Source organism: Podarcis cretensis, assembly GCF_951804945.1.
Source record: "Podarcis cretensis genome assembly, chromosome: 1".
In the NCBI taxonomy this organism is placed as follows: Eukaryota; Metazoa; Chordata; class Lepidosauria; order Squamata; family Lacertidae; genus Podarcis; species Podarcis cretensis.
In genome coordinates this window covers 22,401,507-22,423,087 of record NC_137170.1, presented here as the reverse complement: position 1 = coordinate 22,423,087, position 21,581 = coordinate 22,401,507, and the positions used below count along the sequence as shown (strand labels likewise).

Below are 21,581 nucleotides of genomic sequence, written 5' to 3'. Positions count from 1 at the left end.
ATATTCCCCTAACTGATCCCGTCAGTTTTGTTAATTGTAGATATTCTAACATGAGTATCTGCCAATCTGTAATCTCTGGGAGCATTTCATTTTTCCAATTCCTTGCTATAAGGGTCCTAGCTGCTGTTATACCATACATAAACAATGATCTTATATCTTTTTTAATTTCTGATGGTAATATACCAAGTAGGAAAATCTCTGGGTTTTTTTTTTTTAAGTAATTTTAAATAGTTTCTTAAACTCATTATAAATATCATTCCAGTATTTGCCAATGGCTACACAGGTCCACCACATATGAGAGTATGATCCTTCCTCTTTTTTACATCTCCAACAGGTTGATGTTTTTCCTTTATACATTTTAGCAAGTTTTTTGCGGGTAAGATGCCATCTATATACCATTTTATGGTATATTCCCTGAGATTATAGCATGCTGTGAATTCAATGTCTGCCGTCCATAATCTCACCCATTGTTCCATAAGTATATTATGCCCAAAGTCGTGTGCCCATTTAACCATGACTGTTCTCCTTTGTTTCCCATTCCAGAAGATAATCATGCACTTGTGAAATAATTTTCTTTTTGTTAAGTATTGATTCTCTTTCAAATCTAGATGTTTCCTTTGCAATTCCTTGTTTTGAATCTATAGCTAGTATTTGGTGGAGCTGGAAATATTATAGCCAGTCTGTTAGCAAGTTTTTAATTTCTTCATATTGCTTCAATGTTGGCTTATCCTTATCTACTTCTAAGACTGATGTTGGCCATTCCCCTTTCATATTTCTTTTTTAAACTGCCGTGGCTTCTGTAGGTGACGAGAACAGGGGTATCTTGGGCTCCAATATTCCTTTATATTTAATCCATATTTTGTATAACGATTTCCACGTTGAAGACATTATTGCAATGGACAAATAGCAGGATTTAGAAATTAGTCACACACACAAAAACCCCATTCTTATCTTTCTTGCCTCTTCATGTGCATATGTGTGCAGCGGAGTAGCTAGCCGCTTGAGTGCTTGGTGCAGGTGCGTGTCCTGCAGCTGGGGGCGTGTCGAGCCACCCATGGGGGCGGGGCGAGCCTCTCCAACATTTGGAGCCTCTTCGCTGCCTCCCCATCAGCTGTAGGGCATCTGAGGGAGAGGCAGTAGGCAGACGAAAGTCCCACGCTGCTGTTTCAGGCAGCGCGGAACCTGCAGGCGCCTAAACCACCACCTCACTCCTAAAAAGTTTTGTGAGCACAATTTTTTAAAAACTCATTTTGTCACATACCCCTCAGTGATGACATCTGAGGCAAACTGCACGCCTGCACCCCCCCTTCCTCCGCCACTGTATGAGAGTGATGGGTAAAATCTGCCAAGATGGAAGCTTTTTAGCCACTGAGAAGAAGTCTTGTTACTCTTTGTGCTAAATTAAGCCAATCAGAGTGGAAGGAGTTGAGTCAGCCACTGAGGAACTGGCGACCCTCAACGGTTGTTGGACTCTTGCGCCCATCACCCCTGATGTTGGCTGGGGCAGATGGGGGCTGGAGTCCAGGAATACCTGAAAGCTGCAGGTTCCCCATTCTTGCCATGAGGGCTCAGTTGGGTCAACTCCCATAATCCCATTTCATTGGCTAGGTGGCTGGAGACGATGGGAGCTGCAGTCCAACCCTGACTTGGATCTCCAACCCTGACTTGGTGGGTTGACGTGCTGCAGGACGTAGAAGCTGGGTGGGTTGAGACCCCTGTCAGAGATGACCTTTTGATTCCCTCGCATGTCCTACCCGAGATACAGCAAAGTTGTTTAACTGAGTGACAACATAAGCTTTTTTGGTAACCCTTCAATAGATCTGTTCTCTGAGATTGGCAGATGTGTCAATGCTAAAAACAAAGTACAGGCAGACAACTGTATTTGGAAAAATATTCCAATAAACTCAGTTTCGAGTTTCCCGGTGCTAGAACAAACTGTCTAAAAATAACTTTCACTTTTTGCCTGAGCTAAGAATGAAAGTCTTTGGAGGGTGCTGCAGAAATCAAAAGCTTTTGAAATCTTTGCCCCTTTCACCTAATAGAACAACCTTGAGACTTGACATTTACAAATGTCTGCCAATAATCCCTTTTGCAATTTAATTCAAACTGGAGAAGAATTCGGGGCTTGAAATGCTTGTCCTTTGCATGCCACTGATACCTTCACCCCCTGACATCCTAAGCTCCTTCTAGTTTCTACCAGGCATTGCTTATGCACTTCGGAGCTTAGCCTTTGTTTCTAATGTAACCCAAGCTACTGCCATTCATTGTATTAGTAGCAATCCAGCACACCTTCACTTACTAGAATAAGGTGTGGCAATTATTGTTTCCCCTTCTCTTCCAAGAAATAGCTGCAGGAGCATGCGCAGTAGGTTGCTTTTTAGGATGGTTTGAATGGCTGCTCTCAGAAGATTCTGGCAGTCTAACCTGCCCTGGGAGAGAGAACATAAGAGAACTCTGCTGGAGCATGTCAAAGGCCTATCTAGTCCAGCATCCTGCTCTCCCTGTGGCCAACCAGATGCCTATGAGAAGCCCTCAAGGAGCAACTGAGCGCTACAGTGCTCTCCTCCCCATTTGCAGTTCCCAGCAACATTTGAGGCAATTCCTAACTGTGTAGTGCATCAGTGACAGCTCCATAATAAAATCCAGAGTCAGGCCACCGGGATTTAAATATCTTGCTTTTCTAACACATTGCTTTAAAAAATACCTCCACCTTAAAAACACAGACATTTAAAACAAATTACTAATAAAATCTCATGATTAAATTTATGGCACATGACTGCAGTTCTGTGCATGGTGCGTATTTCTGCTGTATAGGTTCAATTTTTAAAACACGTTTGGTTTTAGCAAATGACATCCAGACAGCCGAAACGCCACCTTTTACTTTTAATTAGCAATGCAAACAACTTTTTGTTATTTATTTTTGGAATTTTACAACAAAATCCAACAGCCCCCTGTCTCCCCACCTCCCCTATGCATCCTCCCCCCTTCCTCACATGCCTGAAGCACCACTTTAGCTAATGGGGCCTCCTGCTGCCACACCGCTGGAGCACGATTTCTGTTCTCATCCTGAAGCAAAGTTCTTAACCCGAGGTAATATTTCTGCGTTAGCGGAGTCTGTAACCTGAAGTGTCAGTAACCCAAGGTACCACAGTACAGTGCTTTTTTCTGCAGGAACGCAGGGGTACACATACCCCTAAACATTTTGTGAATCTAACGGGAGACGAAAAATAAAATATTTAATTTCTTCTCAGCGTGGTGAAGCAGCAGTTCTGTTGCTACCCCCGATGGCAGTCTTTGGTCCATTTACTGCATTTATTTTTCCCGATTTGAACTATAAAATGGTGATTTTCTTGAGTCAAAATGAGAGTACACCTAAACTATGCTGCTTAATATTGATATTTTAGATTGCTGTAACCTGCCATGGGACCTTATGGTGCAAAGCATACATACATTTCAGGTTACATACGCTTCAGGTAACCCAGAAATAGTACCTCGGGTTAAGAACTTTGCTTCAGGATGAGAACAGAAATCATGCTCCGGCGGCAGTAGGAGGCCCCATTAGCTAAAGTGGTGCTTCAGGTTAAGAACAGTTTCAGGTTAAGAATGGACCTCCGGAACGAATTACGTACTTAACCCGAGGTACCACTGTACTGCCTTTATAATAATCAGATCATGGTGCCTTACCCTGACACAGGAATGTATGAAGCTGGCTTATCCCGAGTCACAGGGCTCTTCAGGCCCCTACCGAGAGATAACGGGTCTTGAACCTGGGACCATGTGCTTGTAAGGCAGAGGCTTTACCACCTCACCAGTTGCTCTGGCAAAGAAACTCAGTTTATGCAATCTGAACTCTGGTGAACTGAGTTGGCCTCTCTCTGCAGAGCAGCCATAAAGTGTCCCAGCTGTGGCTAGAATGGGCTGAACTTCTGTGATCTGCACTGACAGGAGATTGACTCAAAACACAGGGACTTCCAGTCTAGCACGGACATCAAAAAGAAGTGCAGAATGACCGCTCTGGTAATTCCGAGCAGCGTGGGTTTTTTGGGGGGGGTTGTAAAGACTCTACGGGCCTCAAAACCTCAAGGGGGATACCTTGGGGAATGGAGCATCCAGCGGCGCCCAAGCGTGCTCTTCTGTTTCTCGGGTTTTAAATAAAAATCTGGGGACAGTATAGAGCTGCGGATGCGAAACGGGAAGCACCTCAGACCTTGTGCTGTGCAGTCTCAAACTTCTGATGGAAAGTGCTAAACTTCCACGAGAAAACTGAATTCCTAGAAATACGACACGTTTAAAAACTGACTACCGTAAGGAATTCAAGGAATTTGGTCAGCTGAGGGATGTAAAAAGGGAGTCTGTCCCGGCTGCAGTGTCAAAGATGGAGCAGAGAACAAAGACATGAGAACAAGACGGAAGTGAAAGTTTCCTGCTGAGTAAGTGTAAGCTGAAAGACCTCAGAAGACTTGATGACTTGGTTGGAGAAACAGTAACTTATTCAAACCTCAATCCAGATACTTGGTTACTTTGTATAGTCCCCTGTATAAAGCTAAGGGGGGAGGTCTGCAACAGCATGAGGGACTGACAAGGGAAAGTGGAGCAGTTAGAAGTATCTTTGTTCCTTATTTTCCTTATTTCCCCTGGATTTAATGGATATAGAAGAGGCTTGAAATTAAACTGTGACTATCCTCATCCCCCCCGGAGTACAAAAGGAGGAAAGAAGACTAACTGGGGGAATATCCTATATTTATATCTATATTTTTTGAGGATTAAACCTCCAAGTGGCTATGTTCCAACTCCCTGAGCTGATTACAGTTATATTTGGATTTATGGACTTATATGGAATTGCTTGGACTTTTATTTGGACTTTCAAGTTGGACTGAGTTTATAAGAGGTAGAAGAAAAGAAGAGGACAGAAGAGGACAGAAGAGGACCCTCAAACTGACCAGTATTTGAGTTATTGTTAGATGGGCTTTTTATGATGAAATAAACATTTTGGACTGAGTTGGGAAGGTGACATTTAAACTGTGACAATTTGGGACAATGTTTATATATCTTTGATGTGTACTATTCCCTATCTCTCTCTCCCTCTCTTCAGAATAATATTTGATATATAGGTGTCATACAGTTGATATAGGTGCAAAGGGGTGAATTTCGAAGTGCTTGGTTAAGATAATAATTTTAAGTCAATGTGAGGAAAAGGGAAAGAAAGACCCCTAGAGGCCATTATCTAAATCACAATTTCTGACAAACGATTTCCAGCTCTCTGGTGTAACTACCCCCCCCCCCAGTGGTGAAAGCAGTTCATATTGATTTATTTGTATAAAAATGTCAGGAAAAATGGGGGGGGGGATTGGAGGAACTCCAGGTGACCGAAGACAGTCAAAACAGGATGAAATTAATGATTTAGATATTCTTTGGTTGAAAATAAATGAAGAATTCAAACAAAATGAACAATACATGGAGAAAAAATTGGTGGAAGTGCAAGAAACCCTGGATAAAAAAATAGAGGGAGTGGTGGGGGGAACTGTCAAGTAAAATCAAAGACTTAACAGTTAGATCTAAAACAACGGAAGAGCTAGTGAAACGAACTCAGAAGGAAGTTAAGGAAAATAGAAAAGAGTCAGATAGAAAAAAAGAGGACTTGGTTGAGGTCAGCAAAATACAAGAGCAGATCTGGGACAATATGGCTCTGATGGAGATGAGGCAGAAAAAGAAAAACCTAAAATTCAGAGGAGTAGTAGAAGAGCCAAATGAAGATATTAAAACAAAAATGATTAAAGAACTGGCAAGATGGATGGATATGAAGGAAGAAGAAATTGAGTACACAATTGAGAATGTGTTTAGAATTAAGGTGAGATCTGTAAAAGCTAACTAAAAAACTACCTGGAGATTGTTTGATGATCTTTAATTCACTAGAGATGTGAAATGCAATTCTAAGAATGAGTTATAATAATAATAATAATAATAATAATAATAATAATAATAATAATAATAAATTTTATTTATATCCCGCCCTCCCCAGCCGAAACCAGGCTCAGGGCGGCTAACAACACTAAAGTAGTGCAACATTATAAAAACATTATAAAAATTAATTAAAATCAAAATTGATGGCAACCATAAACTAAAGTTTTGTAAAGATTGCCAAAGGAGGGAGTCAGGCTGCGCCCTGACCAAAGGCCTGGCGGAACAGCTCTGTCTTGCAGGCCCTGCGGAAAGATGTCAAGTCCTGCAGGGCCCTTGTCTCTTGTGACAGAGCATTCCACCAGGTTGGAGCCGCAGCCGAAAAATCCCTGGCTCTAGTTGAGGCCAGCCTAACCTCTCTGTGGCCTGGGACCTTCAAGATGTCTTTATTTGAAGACCGTAAGTTCCTCTGTGAGGCATACCAGGAGAGGCGGTCCCGTAGGTACGAGGGTCCTAGGCTGTATAGGGCTTTGAAGGTTAAAACCAGACCTTAAACCTGATCCTGTACTCCACCGGGAGCCAGTGCAGCTGGTATAGCACCGGATGAATGTGATCTCGCAGCGAAGACCCCGTAAGGAGACTCGCTGCGGCATTCTGCACCCGCTGGAGTTTTTGGGTCAGTCTCAAGGGCAGCCCCACGGAGAGCGAGTTACAATAATCCAGTCTGGAGGTGACCGTCGCGTGGATCACAGTGGCTAGGTCAGGGCGAGAGAGGTAAGGAGCCAACTGCTTAGCTTGGCGGAGATGAAAAAATGCCGCCTTTGTAATAGCTGCAATCTGCGCCTCCATGGAGAGGGAGGTATCGAAGATTACACCCAAACTCTTAACGGACGGTGCTGGCACTAACTGCACCCCCACAAGAGATGGGAGTTGCCCCCTCAATCCCATATCGTCCCATCCCAGCCAGAGGACCTCTGTCTTCGAAGGATTTAACTTCAACCGGCTCCCACGTAACCATCCAGCCACAGCTTCCAAGCATCTGATCAGTGTGTCTGGGGCCGAGTCAGGATGGCCATCCATCAACAGATAGAGTTGGGTGTCATCAGCATACTGATGGCAGCCCAGCCCAAAACTCTGGACAAGCTGGGCAAGGGGGCACATAAAGATGTTAAAAAGCATCGGGGAGAGAATCGCACCCTGGGGCACTCCACACACCAAGGAGTGGCGCGATGACAATTCCCCCCCAAGCGCCACCCTCTGTCCCCGACCAGAGAGAAACGAGCGCAACCATTGAAGGACTGTGCCCTGGATCCCCATGTCAGCAAGGCGGTGGTCCAGGAGTTCGTGATCGACCATGTCGAAAGCTGCTGACAGATCTAGAAGAATCAGCGTCCCCGACCCGCCTCGATCCAGCTGTCTAAGATTATCTGTTAGGGCAACCAGAGCCGTCTCGGTCCCATGATCAGCACGGAAGCCGGACTGGAATGGATCCAGAGCCGATGTTTCACCCAGAAACCTACCAAGCTGTTCAGCAACCGCTCTCTCAATCACCTTACCCAGGAATGGAAGATTGGAAACCGGGCGGTAATTGGATAGATCTAAGGGATCTAATGATGTTTTCTTTAAGAGCGCGCGCACCACTGCCTCCTTCAGTTCCCCTGGGAATGTCCCGGTGCCAAGGGACAAATTGATGATATCCCCCAGGAGGGCCCGCACCTCGTCTGGACATGCTGTAATCAGCCAAGACGGGCACGGGTCGAGAGGAATTAATAACAGTTTATTAATTGATGGAAGACCAATTATCATATGTAAAGAGATTCCTATTAGATTCCTACGAAAAAGAGTCGGGTACAAACAACTGGTGATGTTACTGAAGAAAAACGGAATCCAACATAGGTGGGAGTTTCCTGAAGGAATCTCTTTTTATTACAAGGATAAAAGATTTAGATTAACAGATCTACAAGAGGTAAAGAAATTCTCCAGAAGATATGAGAAAGAATTAGGTAAGATAGAAGGAAGCCTTACTGGACCCAGAACCATCGGAGCAGACCTCTATGGGGAAGAGGAAAACAAAAAGAAGAAAAAGAAAGATCAAAACAAAGAAGAAGAGGAAGAAGAAGGAGAGGGAGAAGAAGGGGAAGCAGAAGAAGAAGAAGAGGACGAAGAAGACATTAGCAAAACCACCCGAATTTAATTTCCACTCTCTGTAACAAATGATTAAAGAAATGACGTTGAAATTGATAACTTGGAATATTCATGGGCCTAATGAAAAATCTAAACAAAATAAAGTTGAACATGTTTTGAAGAAAAAGAATGTTGATGTAATCTGTTTACAGGAAACTCACGTTGCTAAAAAACATAGACATGTACTGATCAATAAAAGACTGGGAAAAGAGTTTGTAACCTCCGATGTTAACAAAAAAAGAGGGGTGGTGCTATATATAAAGGAGAGATTAGACCCTAAATTCATTACCAAAGATGATGAGGGGAGAGTGATTGTGGTACAAATTTCATTGCAGGGTGAGAAGATAATCCTTGTGGGAATATATGCCCCTAATGATAATAAGGCGGAATTTTTTGGAAGATTAGAGAAAAGATTGGTGAAATTTATGGACCAGAGGATAATTCTGATGGGAGATTGTAATGGAGTGGTAATGCCAGAAATGGATAGAATGTCAAAGAGAAAAAACATAAATGAGGGTAAACTCCCCAGGAATTTCTTTGAATTGGTTGAGAATTTTGGTCTAATAGATATTTGGAGGCGGAAATACCCAATTACAAAACAGTTCACTTTTTTCTCGGAGCCCCACCAAAGCTTGAGTCGGATAGACTATGTTTGGGCCTCCAAAGAATTGGTCTCCAGAGTAAATAAAATTGAGATCACTCCATGAACTCTATCGGACCATAATTTGATCTATTTGGAATTAAAAGGTAAAGAACAATCCTCATTTAGATGGAGGATGAATGACACTTTGTTTGAAAATCCAAAAATAGTAGAGAAAGCAAAAGAGACAATAAAGGGTTATTTTGATTGGAATTTACACAAAGAAACTAGTTTGGACACTGTGTGGGACACAAGTAAAGCTGTCATGAGAGGTTTTCTAATTCAGCAAAACAGTCATAAAAAAAGGAAAGAGAAAGGAAAAAAGAGGAAATCCTGGTTCAACTCATGGAAAATGAGAAAAATTTGACAATAAGACCAAAAGATGAACAAACTAAACAGACTATTAAAATGTTACAAACTCAGTATTCCATGTTGGTGAATCAAGAAGTGGAATGGAAATTAAAACTAATGAGACACAAATTTTTTGAATCAGGAAATAAAACCGGGAAACTTTTGGCATGGCAGCTGAGAAAGTGACAAAGTCAAAACATAATCAACAAAATCAGGATAGGGGAACAGTTAACGGAAGACCCAAAAGAAATAAGAAGAGCTTTTCAAGGATTTTAAAAGGAGCTTTACCAGAAAGAAAAAGAAGACATAAAAAAGATAGAAAGATATCTGGAAATTCATAAAGGGAAGCAGATATCATTAGAGGAAAGAGAACTATTAAATGCCCCAATAACAAACCAAGAAATCCAAAGGTCAATAAAGAGAATAAAACAAGGCAAAGCCCCAGGACCAGATGGTTTAACCACTAAGTATTACAAATACCGGTCCTAGGGGAAGTAATGAATGCTATTTTACAAGGAAAAGGGAAAATACCAAACTCCTGGAAGGAGGTGTATATAACGCTGATCCCCAAACAGGACACAGACCACCAGAGTGGCAAAAATTTCAGACCAATATCATTGTTAAACAGATTGAAGACAATATTAAATGATTTAATTCATAAAGACCAAGGAGGTTTCTTACCAGGCAGGCAATTAAAAGATAATGTGAGACATATTATTAATGTATTGGAATACCTGGAGGTAAGAAACGATAAGCCAGCCGTATTGATGTTCATTGATGCTGAAAAAGCATTCGATAACGTTTCTTGGTCATTTATGAAGAAAAGTATGGAAAACATGGGGATCTGTGGCACCTTTTTAAGAGGTATCGAGGCAATCTATTCAGAACAGAAGCTGAAATTGTGAATAACACCTTGACAGACTCATTTGATATTACAAAGGGTACCAGACAAGGGTGCCCTTTGTCCCCGTTACTGTTTATTATAGTATTAGAAGTATTAATAAATTGCCTGAGAGGAATGACAGAGATAAAAGGGGTCAGAATAGGTGCCAAGGAATTCAAGCTCAAGGCCTATGCGGATGATCTGGTACTAACCTTAGAAGAACCTCGAGAAAGTGTTAAAATAGCATTAGAAGAAATGGAAAAAAATGGACAATTGGCAGGATTTAAATTACCGTATTTTTTTGCACCATAACACTCACTTTTTTCCTCCTAGAAAGTAAGGGGAAATGTCTGTTCGTGTTATGGAGGGAATGCCTATGGGTGGCGGGGGGGGGGGATTTGCTGCAGTTGTGAGCAGAGGATCCATGGTTCCCCTTCCTTTCCTCCTCCGTGGCTCGCTTTGAAACAGGAGCAAAGCGGGAGAGGAGGGGAGCCGCTTACACGCGTGTAAGCGGCTCCTGTCCGGTTGGTTCCTTTAAAGCAAGCAGGCTCTCTGTCCCTCTCTCCTCCCCACTCAGCTTGTTACATAGCAGCAAAGTTTTTCAGCTCGCTAAGCTGGGGATGAGCGGGGAGGAGAGAGAAAAGCCTGCTTGCTTTAAAGGAGCAAAGTGGGAGAGGAGAGGAGCCTTCTCCCCTTATACCCTCTTCTGCATTATTAGCAGCATCCTTCTCCACATACCCCACGTGTGCTCCTTGTCCCTTGAGCGCTTTTCCTTCCCTCCCCACTTAAAACGTGGTTACAAAGCACGGATCCACATGGATCCTCAGAATTTTTGCACTGGGTCACCCCAAATTCACCATCAGATCACATAGAATGTCCATGGCTACATCTTGCACCAAAAAAATAACGCACCCACTGTTGCCTGGGGCCGCAGTGGTGCAAAAACGTGGTTACAAAGAATGGATCCACATGGATCCTCAGGAGTTTTGCATTGGGCTACTCCAACCTCACTGTCAGATCACATGTCTGAGGCCACAGCATGAACCACAAAAATCATACATCCACTGTTTCGTTTAGAATATTTTTTTTCTTGTTTTCCTCCTCTAAAAACTACGTGTGTGTTATGGTCGGGTGCGTGTTATAGAGCGAAAAATACGGTAAATAAGAGAAAGACGAAAATCTTAGGCAAAAACTTAGAAAAGAGTGAGATAGAGAGATTGGAACAAGAAAGTGAAATTAAGGTGGTCAAAAAAGTAAAATATTTGGGAATTTGGATGACGGCAAAAACCATAAATCTATATAATGACAACTATCAACCAGTATGGAAGGAGGTTAAAAGAGATTTAGAAATATGGGATAGATTAAAGCTGTCAATGATTGGAAGAATGTCAGCAATAAAAATGAATTTATTACCGAAAATGCTATTTTTGTTCCAGACAATCCCGATAATTAAAGGTCTAAGACAATTCAAAGAATGGCAAAAAACTCTCTCGTGCTTTATATGGCAAGGGAGAAGACCAAGAATTAAATTCAAAATATTGACGGATAAGAAGGAAAGAGGGGGATTCTCTGTACCTGACCTAAAACTCTATTACGAAGCGGCGTGTTTGTGTTGGACAAAGGATTGGATAACCCAGGAGAATCCAGACTTGTTAGATCTGGAGGGATACAACAATAGATTTGGATGGCACTCCTACCTCTGGTATGGTAAGGCAAAAGTGCATAAAGGGTTTACAAACCATGTGCTAAGGGGTGCTTTATTTGAAGTCTGGGACAGAAATAAGAATTTGTTGGAAAGGAAAACACGGTGGTGGGTGTCACCAATTGATATGCTACCAGTCAAAAAATTGAACACAGAAGGGAGAGGTGCCACTTATGAGGAGATTCTAATGAAATCAGAGAAAGGTTGGAAATCGAAGCCCTATAACTGCATTGCCGGAAAATTTTAAGTATATGCTTAAGTATAGTTTTCCCAAAAAGCCGGAAGAATTTTTGCTAGGTTTGGTGGAGAAGTTATTAAGAAGATAGACCAAAGATTATATCTGTTTGACTCAAAACACACAGAGCAGCAACAGATGTTGGCAAAAACACCTGGTGCACTTTGGTTTATGAACTGAACCACAAGTTCAAATAAGGTTATGCAAACTGAACTGACAAGCCAGTTTGAAAGAGAACACTGGTATAAGGGAGATATTATCCTTGCTAATTACAGTAATTTTATGGATGTCTATAACCTGTTCCAGGAGTATGTTTAAGCTGTAAATCAGTGTAAAAATGTCAGCTAATATAATATAATATATCTCCTGCAGGAACCTTAAAAGCAGAACCATTTGCCACAAGGCTACATTGCAATGTTTAATAAGTTGGAGTTCTTGTTATTAAATAATGAAGGTGAATACATCAAAACAGGGTCCTGTAAGAATTTAAATGTATTTTCATGTAATATTTGATACTAACAGCTGATGAAGGTGAATGCATCGAAACAGGGCCCTGTCCTGGTCTCCAATCCATAACTGACTTCTGCTTAACGATTGAAACTGAGTCTCCATCTGCAAGCTGATAAATTATAAGGATCAATATTATTGTCGAGTGAAAAGGAGAAAATCTTTGTAACGAATTATTGTTTTATACATATCTCTTTGAGTTTGAGTTTGTAATCTCTATTTGAGTTTGTAATCTTTATTAGAATACATACTTTTGAATGGATTGGTTTTGGTTTCTATTGACTATTGAATTGTGAGTAGGGACCACCCCCACTATTAAAACTTATATTGATCTGAATTCTTGGTTTGCTTCTTTCTTGGCACATTACAATGTTTGGCAGAAAAAACTGAACCCCTGGTTGTCTTACATCACAGACCTTGTGTACAGTAATGCCGTTATCATTGCCTTAATAATTGATGAAGAAAAAGAAGTTCAGAGAAGTTCATTTCTTCATTATACAACCTGATCTACTTAATGGCTAATCTCATTTACTCAGAGAAACCTAGAATTTCTATTGGTGAAGGCCATGTATATGTGACCTCCTCAGAGTATTTAAAATTGGAAAGCAAATTAATTCGTCTAGAGTCATTTCAGTCACTGTTAGCTGGTGCCATGGAGCCTCTAGGGACAGTGACCTTTAGGGACCTTGGGGACAGGTAGGTGACATCTGGTTAAATGCATTCTTTTCCACAAAGTCTAAAGTTTACTAGCATGTGGAATATTTATTTTATGTAAATACTGCCTCTGGATGTGGCCATTTTCCTGCTGTTTAAATGTCTTGCTTTCAGGCGTCACATGGCCCATACTGCCTCTGCCTCTTAATATTTCTGTTAATGTCCTAGTTGCAGGCTTGCCATGGGTAACTGGTTAACTGTGACAGCAGGATGGGCCATTGGCCTGATTCAACAGTCTCTTCATACGTTCCTATGTTTTTAATTTGGAGATCCAGTCAAGGCCGGTGTATACAATGCCAATGCCTGGGTCTAGTAACCAAGGTTTGACTTAACAGCAGCCCAGTGGAGCAGGAAGTAAAGCTTAACCAGTAAAACCCACAGGCTCAATTTTATAACTGGAACTAATCACTTGGGATGTATATACACTGCCATTGCCTCTGCATCCAGTGTGCTTCCACTACTGGTTTGAGAAGGTGTGAATACATGACGTTAGCCACAATCCACTTCTATTCTGCCTTGCTGCCTTGCTGTACACAGCCTGGTTTCAACAGGAGGAGCAGATGGGACTAAATTTAGAGATATGTATGTAACCCCATAGTTCAGCTTTACACCATTTGGCTTATTTATATAGGGTCCCAGAGTCAATTCCTAGTAGCATCCCTAGTTAGGAATGGGACTCCTGAATGATACCCAGCAGAGCAGTTCCATAGGCAGTACTGACCGTGAGAGAACAATGATCTCATTCAGTATATACCTTTTAACATGTGGAGGGTTTTTTTGGGGGGGTAATTGGGTTGTTGTTCTTATTTTGATTATGCATTTGTGGTTTTATATTTTGATTTTAGTCTGTGAACTGCCCTGAGACTTGTGGGTATAAATTCAATAAATGATAATAATAATAAGATAATAATATAAGACTGCTTCCTACCCAGCTGTAGCGGTTTTGGCAGCGGGGGTGGCGAGATTATTACATGATTTCTCAGATTTTTCTAAAGGTGCACATAGGTGAAATTAAAAAATAAAAATCTGTATATGACCTCTACAAACATTAGGCAGAGGATGGGAAAGCACTAACTGAGGGGAAGAGAAGATAATACAATGCAGTACAATCAATGAAGCACCACCCAGTAATGCAGATGGGGAACATCTACACAGATTTTCGAGGCATTGGCAGTGAAAATGCTGGTGTGTGGATCACAGAGTTGAAATGTACACAAGGCAACAGTGGGCAACATTATACTGAAGCCCGAGTGTGGACAAACCCTGACTGAGGTTGGTGCCAATGGGTCTTTTGTGGTGTTTCTTCTAGCTCTACAACCTCTTTCCTCCTTTGATGAAATGCATCCCTGGGCCCCACCACAAAGTGCTGAAAAACAACTTGGCACTCAGAGAGTTTGTTTTGGAGGAAGTTGAAGAGCACAAGCCCACTCTGGACCCCAACTCACCTCGGAATTTTATATATATTTTTTTTTAAAAAAATCTTATTTTATTTATCCAAGAAGAAAAACAAACAACAAAAAACAAAAAAAACCACACACCAAATAACACACAAATTACAAAAATAACCATAGACACATAATTTTCTTAGCAAACAATAAAACATCTATTGCTCTTAACACTAAAGACCCAACCTCCCGTCTATTCCATATTTCAAATTCATATTACTTATTGCCAATACACATTTTTTTCCTTAAACTTATTCTCAATAAATCTAATTTCTTATATCTACCTTACAACTATTACTGAAGTTCCTCGAATGCTGCAACAGAATTTAAACTACTATATTTATTTCTCAGATATTCTTTGAAAACCTCCCATTTAGAAACAAATTCCTGTTTTGATTTATTTATTTTTTCTGATAAACCATCTAATTTGGCATATTCTGTCAGCTTTTGGATCCAATCTTGTATAGAGGGGATTTCATTACTCTTCCATTTTGCTGCGATCAAAACTCTGGCTGCCGCCATCGCGTATAAAAAGATACCCTTCCTCTTTTGCGGAATATTCAAATCTGTTATTCCCAGGAGGTAGGCCTCTGGTTTTTTATTGAAAGAGGTCTTTAGCATTTTTTGCAGTTCTGCATGGATACTCTCCCAGAATACCTGTATTTTCCTACATATCCACCACATATGATAGAATGTTCCTGAGTCTCCGCATCTCCAACAATTACTTGACACATTTTTATACATTTTTGAAAGTTTCCATGGTGTTAAATACCATCGATGTTGCATTTTTTGAAAGTTCTCTCTAATCGTGTAACAATTTGTAAATTTCCAATTGATCTTCCATAAATTTTCCCATTGGGCCATGGTTGTTGAATGGCCAAAATTCTGGGACCACCTCACCATTGCCACTGTTACCTCCAGTCAAGTCAGGAGTCAAGGAGGAGTCGGTAAGTTTTGGAAAGAGTTTTTCTTTTAGAATTTACAAGATCAGATTCGAATCGAGAAGTTTCTGTTGAGAACCCCTTTTGTTTGTCAGATTTAAATTTTTCAAATAGCTGATGGTATTGGAACCAGTCTGAAATGTGTTCTCTTATTTCCTCAAAGTTTTTTAATTTTATTTGGTTATCTTCATTTTTTAAAAGTATTTTATATGTTGGCCAGCTTTCCTGAGTATTTTTCCATTTTACTGCTATGGCTTCTACTGGAGAAGTCCACCATGGGACTTTAGGCTCCATCAGGTCTTTATATTTTTCCCATACAGCAAATAGTGACTTTCTTATTATATGGTTGGTAAAATTTTTATGAATTTTCGCTTTTCCATATATTAGGTAGGCGTGCCATCCCCAACGGTTGTCAAAACCTTCCAGGTCCAAGAGGTCCAGATCCTGCAACATGCACCAATCTTTTAGGCAGGTGAAACAGGCTGCCTCGTAGTAAAGTAGGGAAAAGCCTCCTCTCTCTTTTATATCTATCAAGATCAAGTGTTTAATTCTAGATTTCTTCCCTTCCCACGGGAATTTGGAAATTTCTCTTTGCCATATCTTGAGACAACCTGCTTCGCCCAGTATTGGAATCATTTGAAATAAAAAGATTAATTTTGGAAGCACATTCATCTTTATAATGGAAATCCTACCCAGAAATGTTAATTTTAGTTTACTCCAGGTTACAAAGTTTTTTCTAATCTCTAACCAAGTTTTGGTGTAATTATCCTGAAATAAGTTTATGTTCTTGGGGGTGATCCAAATACCCAAGTATTTTGCTTTTGAAGAGATTTTCAGTCCCAATATTTTTTCTAAGTCTGTTGGAATGAAGTAATGTGGTTTTAGCAGAAATGATATAAAGGATTATGTAAAAATAGATTGTTAATTGGTGAAAGAAGAGAATGTAAAATTACAATATATTAAGATAAATTATTAGGATAAAAACAAAGCTGGAAAGGATTTGCTGAAATATCTAACTGAACTAGAATACAAAAAAGGGAGGTGTGAGGAGGTCAAGGAAATAAGCAAAGGAAAGAAAGTTATGTAAAGGTTTGACTTGTTCTTTCTTTTCTTTCTTTTCTTTTTTTTAATGGAAATTTTTCTATTTTTCTCTTTGTAACCTCCAAAATCTTAATAAAAATCTATTGGAAAAAGGAAAAAAAGAAAAAAAAATATTTTTTCTAAGTCGTCCTTTTCTTCTGTGGTTACATTTTTAACAAGCATTTTTGTTTTTGTTATATTCAGCTTAAAGCCTGCCACTTCTCCAAATTCTTTAATCAATTCCAGCACTCTTTTCAGACTTTCTTTAGGGTTTTCAGTCATAACAAGTAAATCGTCCGCAAAAGCTTTAATTTTATATGTTTTGTTTCCCAGAGTGATGCCTTTAACAAGCTGATCCTTTCTTATCTGATTGTTCAAGACTTCCACCACTTAGAGAAATATCAGTGGTGACAATGGGCAGCCCTGTCTGGTTCCCTTGTTTATTTTGCACTCCTCAGTAATTCTTCCATTGATGATCAATTTTGCATATTGTTCCGAATAGATGGCATTTATTCCTTCACAAATATTTTCTCCCAGTCCGATTTCTTCCATTAATTTTTTCATAAACTTCCAGGACACATTGTCAAAAGCTTTTTCAGCGTCCACCAACATAATAGCTGCTGGTTTATCAATTTTAATATCCAAATATTCTAATACATTAATCACACATCTAATATTGGATTGCATGAATCATCCGGGAAGAAATCCAGTTTCATTTTTATGAATTATCTCTTTCAGCACCATTTTTAATCTATTTGCAAGAATGTCTGCGAATATCTTGTAATCATTATTTAGCAGTGCAATGGGTCTGTAATTGGCCATGTTTGAGGCATCTGTTCCCTGTTTGTGGATAAGAGTAATAAAGCTGTCCTTCCAGGTTTTCGGTAGCTTTCCATTTGCCAGAATATTATTCATTAGGTCTTTCATGGGAAGAAATAATGCTTGTTCTAACTTTTTATAGTAATTAGCTGGGAGACCATCTGGGCCCGGTGTCTTTCCTAATTTTGATCTCTGTATAGCTTGTTGCACCTCCATAGCTGTTATTGGTGAGTTCAAGATTTCAGTTTTTTCCTTAGTTTATTTTTGCCCAAATAATCAATTTTTTTTCTAGAGTCTCTGGACCTTCTTTATATAGTTTTCCAAAAAAACTAGCAAAGTTTTTACTAATTTCCTTCGGTTTTTGAATCCATTTGTTTTCAATTTCAATTTTATTGATAATTCTATCTTCCTTTTTCTTCTTTAATTGCCAGGCCAGAAGTTTGCCAGGTTTATTTGCAAACTCAAAATTTCTATGTCTCAACCATTTTAACTTCCATTCTATCTCTTCGTTTCTTATCATGGAGAATTGCACCTGTGAAATTTTTATACTTAGCTTAATTAGTTCATCATCTGGTTTTTGGAAAAGGATCCTTTCCTTTTTTCTAATTTCCTCCCAGATCTCCATTTTCTTCTTCTCCTTTGTTTTCCTTTGGAATGCGTTTTGTTGGATAAAGAAGCCTCTTGTGACGGCTTTACCCACATCCCAAACCGTCTCTAGATCTACTCCTTGATTTAAATTAAACTTAAAATATTCTTCTAAGATTTGCTTGGCCTTCTGTACAGTTTTTTCATCGTTTAGCATACTCTCATTAAGTTGCCACCTTTTAACCTTTTCTTCTTTTCCTTTAAAGTTAACCCAGACCGCACTGTGATCTGAAATTGTCCTTCGATGGATTTCTGCTTTTGTAATATTATTTAATAAATCCTTTGTTGTCCTGATCGCGTTGATTTGTCCCGCCGATCTTTGTGGCTCTGAATAATGTGTAAATTCTTTCTCTGTTGGATTCTTAAACCTCCAAGCGTCAAACAAATTCAGGAGTTTTATTAATTGGAAAAATGTAGTTGGGAGTTTGTTTTGCCTCTTTTCTTTCTTCTTTATTGTTCTGGCTATGTTTGGACTGACTACTCCATGAAAATCTCCTAATAATATAATTCCCCCCCCCCTAAATATTCTATGACTTTTTCTTCCAGGAATTGATAGAATTTGGATTTTTTTCCCCCTTCTTTGATGAAATACATCCCTGGGACGCACCACAAAGTGCTGAAAAACAACTTGGCACTCAGAGAGTTTTTTTGGACGAGGTTGAAGAGCACAAGGCAACTCTGGACCCCAACTCACCTCGGAATTTTATCGACTGCTTCCTTATGAAAATGGATCAGGTAATCATGAAAACTCACAGAACTCCCCAAGTGGGTTCTCCTGCCACTCCTGAAGCTTCCCAGCCAGCAGACTTCCATCCAGTTTCTTGTGGGGAATGCCAAGGAAAGAGATTCCTGCCCACACCCCATTGGAGTAGATTCATTTCCCATTGCTGACCTGTTCTTGCAGTAAGTGGGAAGTTCAAGGGCAAGGAATGTCCAGAGGAATGAGCTATAAAAAGACTTGAGATAAGATGTGTCTTGGGAAGGGAGCTGGTCCCAGTGGCGCAGTTAAATTCTTGTTATGTTGTACTCAGAACAATTGAGTTGACTCCACTGACTGTGTTGTGTGTTTCTGCAGGGAAAAGGTAATAGTGCATCCAATTTCACCATTGAAAACTTGGCCATAAGCACAGTTGATTTGTTTGGGGCTGGAACAGAGACCACCAGCACCACACTGCGATACGGGTTCATGATCCTCCTCAAATACCCAGAGATACAAGGTAAAACAGATGCGTTATTAGTACTAATTATTCTAGTTCTTTTCCAGATGTATGTGTCACAGCTCCAAGAGGTGGTTGTTCTGCCACTTTCCCTAGGAAAACCCACTGTTTATCGCTGAATGTTAATCATCGCTGACTGACATCAGGAGTAAACAGAAGGCTTTCCTGGAGACAACAGTGGGGGGGGGGAGGACAAAATGCTCAGACCCATGCCTAGTAATCACAGACCTGTGCCTAGAAATCCCAGCAAAAACAGAAGTGTGTATGAACTCTTATAGCTGACCATATTGCAAACCCTAGGATTTATATGCAAACAGTAACAACTTGAATTTGGCTCAGTAGTGTAATTGGCTCAGTAGTGGCAGCCAGTGCAGATCCTATAGACCAGGCATGTCCAAAGCCCATTTTGGGGACCTAATCTGAACTGCTGGTCGGTTTAATCGGGCCCCAGGGGCATTTATTTCCTGGGGTAAAATCCTTAAAAAAGGTCCATGACTTTGGTTGGCCCTTTGGTCAGCCAATCAGGCCCTCTTTGAAAAACCACAAGGGCCAGGGGCACAACCACAAGGGCCAGGGGCCAAAGGGCCCTCAGGTAGGATCAGAATGACTGCAGGACAGTGCCTCCAATAGGAATCTCTCTAAGCTGGTCCATCACTTGCTCTTATAACATCCCTAAAGCTTTTGTCCCGCTGGGCACCTTTGGGATAGAAATTAAATTAATATATAAATAATTGCAGTTATTATGTTTTCTGTTTACAGATGGATTGTTGAAGGTGAGCTACAATAAGTTACCTGTGGTGACGAGTTAGTAGAAAGTTGGCATCAGAAAACAATTGAAAGCTCCAAAATGTGCAGGGGCTGGCAACCACTCCCACTGAGTTTCAATTTCTTCTGAGTTATTGGCCGATCACGAAGTCCTTGCATGGCAGATCGTGGGGCAATGCCTTATAGAAATTGGTATAGAAATTGTTAAAAAAGTGAAATATTTAGGAATTTGGTTAACTTCTAAAAATATTGATCTATTTCAAAATAATTATATGCCAATGTGGAATAGTGTCAAAAGAGATCTAGAGATATGGGGGAGGTTGAAGTTATCATTTTGGGGTAGGATTTCAGCAATAAAGATAAATGTGCTACCAAACATGTTATTTTTGTTTCAGACAATTCCTGTAATTAAAGGGGGTGCAATATTGAAAGATTTGCAAAAGACAATTTCAAGATATAACTGGCAGGGTAAGAAGCCGAGAATTCAATTTAAGTTATTAACAGATGCTGAAGAAAGAGGAGGGTTCGCCCTGCCATTGTATTATGTATTATGAAATTGTATTATGAAGCAGCATGCCTCTGTTGGTTGAAGAAATGGATGAAACTAGAAAATACGGAATTGCTGGACTTGGAAGGTTATGACAATAGATTTTGTTGGCACGCATATTTATGGTATAATAAGACGAAAGTCCATAAAGGATTTGGAAACCATATTTTTTGAAGATCTCTAATAGAGGTTTGGGATAGGTATAAAAACCTATTGGAACAAAAAACACTGCATTGGCTATCTCCATTAGAAGCGATGAATGTGAAAAAGGTCATTATGAGTGGGAAATGGATAACATATGGGAAAATAATAAGTAAGGAAGATGGTAAATGGAAAATGAAACCATATGGAGAAATTAAAGATTATGTTTATGATTGGTTATATTATTACCAGGTCAATGAAAGGTTTAGGCAAGATTTTAAAGAAAGAGGATTTGAGGAAAAGGAATCGAAATTTGAACAAGAAATGTTAAATAATGATTTTAAAATTTTGTCCAAAATGTATAAATTGCTGTTGGAATGGCATTTGAAAGATGAGGAGGTTAAGTCAGTTATGATTCATTGGGCTAAAGATTTTGGATATAACATACAACTGAGAGACTGGGTGAAATTATGGAAAGGAGGACCAAAGCATGCCAGGCACTTCTGTCTTCCACTGCCTCCCGCAGTTTAGTCAAACTCATGCTTGTAGCTTCGAGAACACTATCCAACCATCTTGTCCTCTGTTGTCCCCTTCTCCTTGTGCCCTCCATCTTTTCCAACATCAGGGTCTTTTCCAGGGAGTCTTCTCTTCTCATGAGGTGGCCAAAGTATTGGAGCTTCAGCTTCAGGATCTGTCCTTCCAGTGAGAACTCAGGGCTGATTTCCTTCAGAATGGATTGGTTTGATCTTCTTGCAGTCCACTGGACTCTCAAGAGTCTCCTCCAGCACCATAATTCAAAAGCATCAATTCTTCAGCGATCAGCCTTCTTTATGGTCCAGCTCTCACTTCCATACATCACTACTGGGA

At 40.2% G+C, this 21,581-nt stretch overlaps 1 long non-coding RNA gene across 2 annotated transcripts in view; it reads right to left on the bottom strand.

The window, feature by feature from the left end:
- Positions 1-21,581, bottom strand: part of LOC307200780 — a 189,086-nt gene that overhangs the window by 150,306 nt on the left and 17,199 nt on the right. The gene's annotated exons all lie outside the window — the stretch shown is intronic.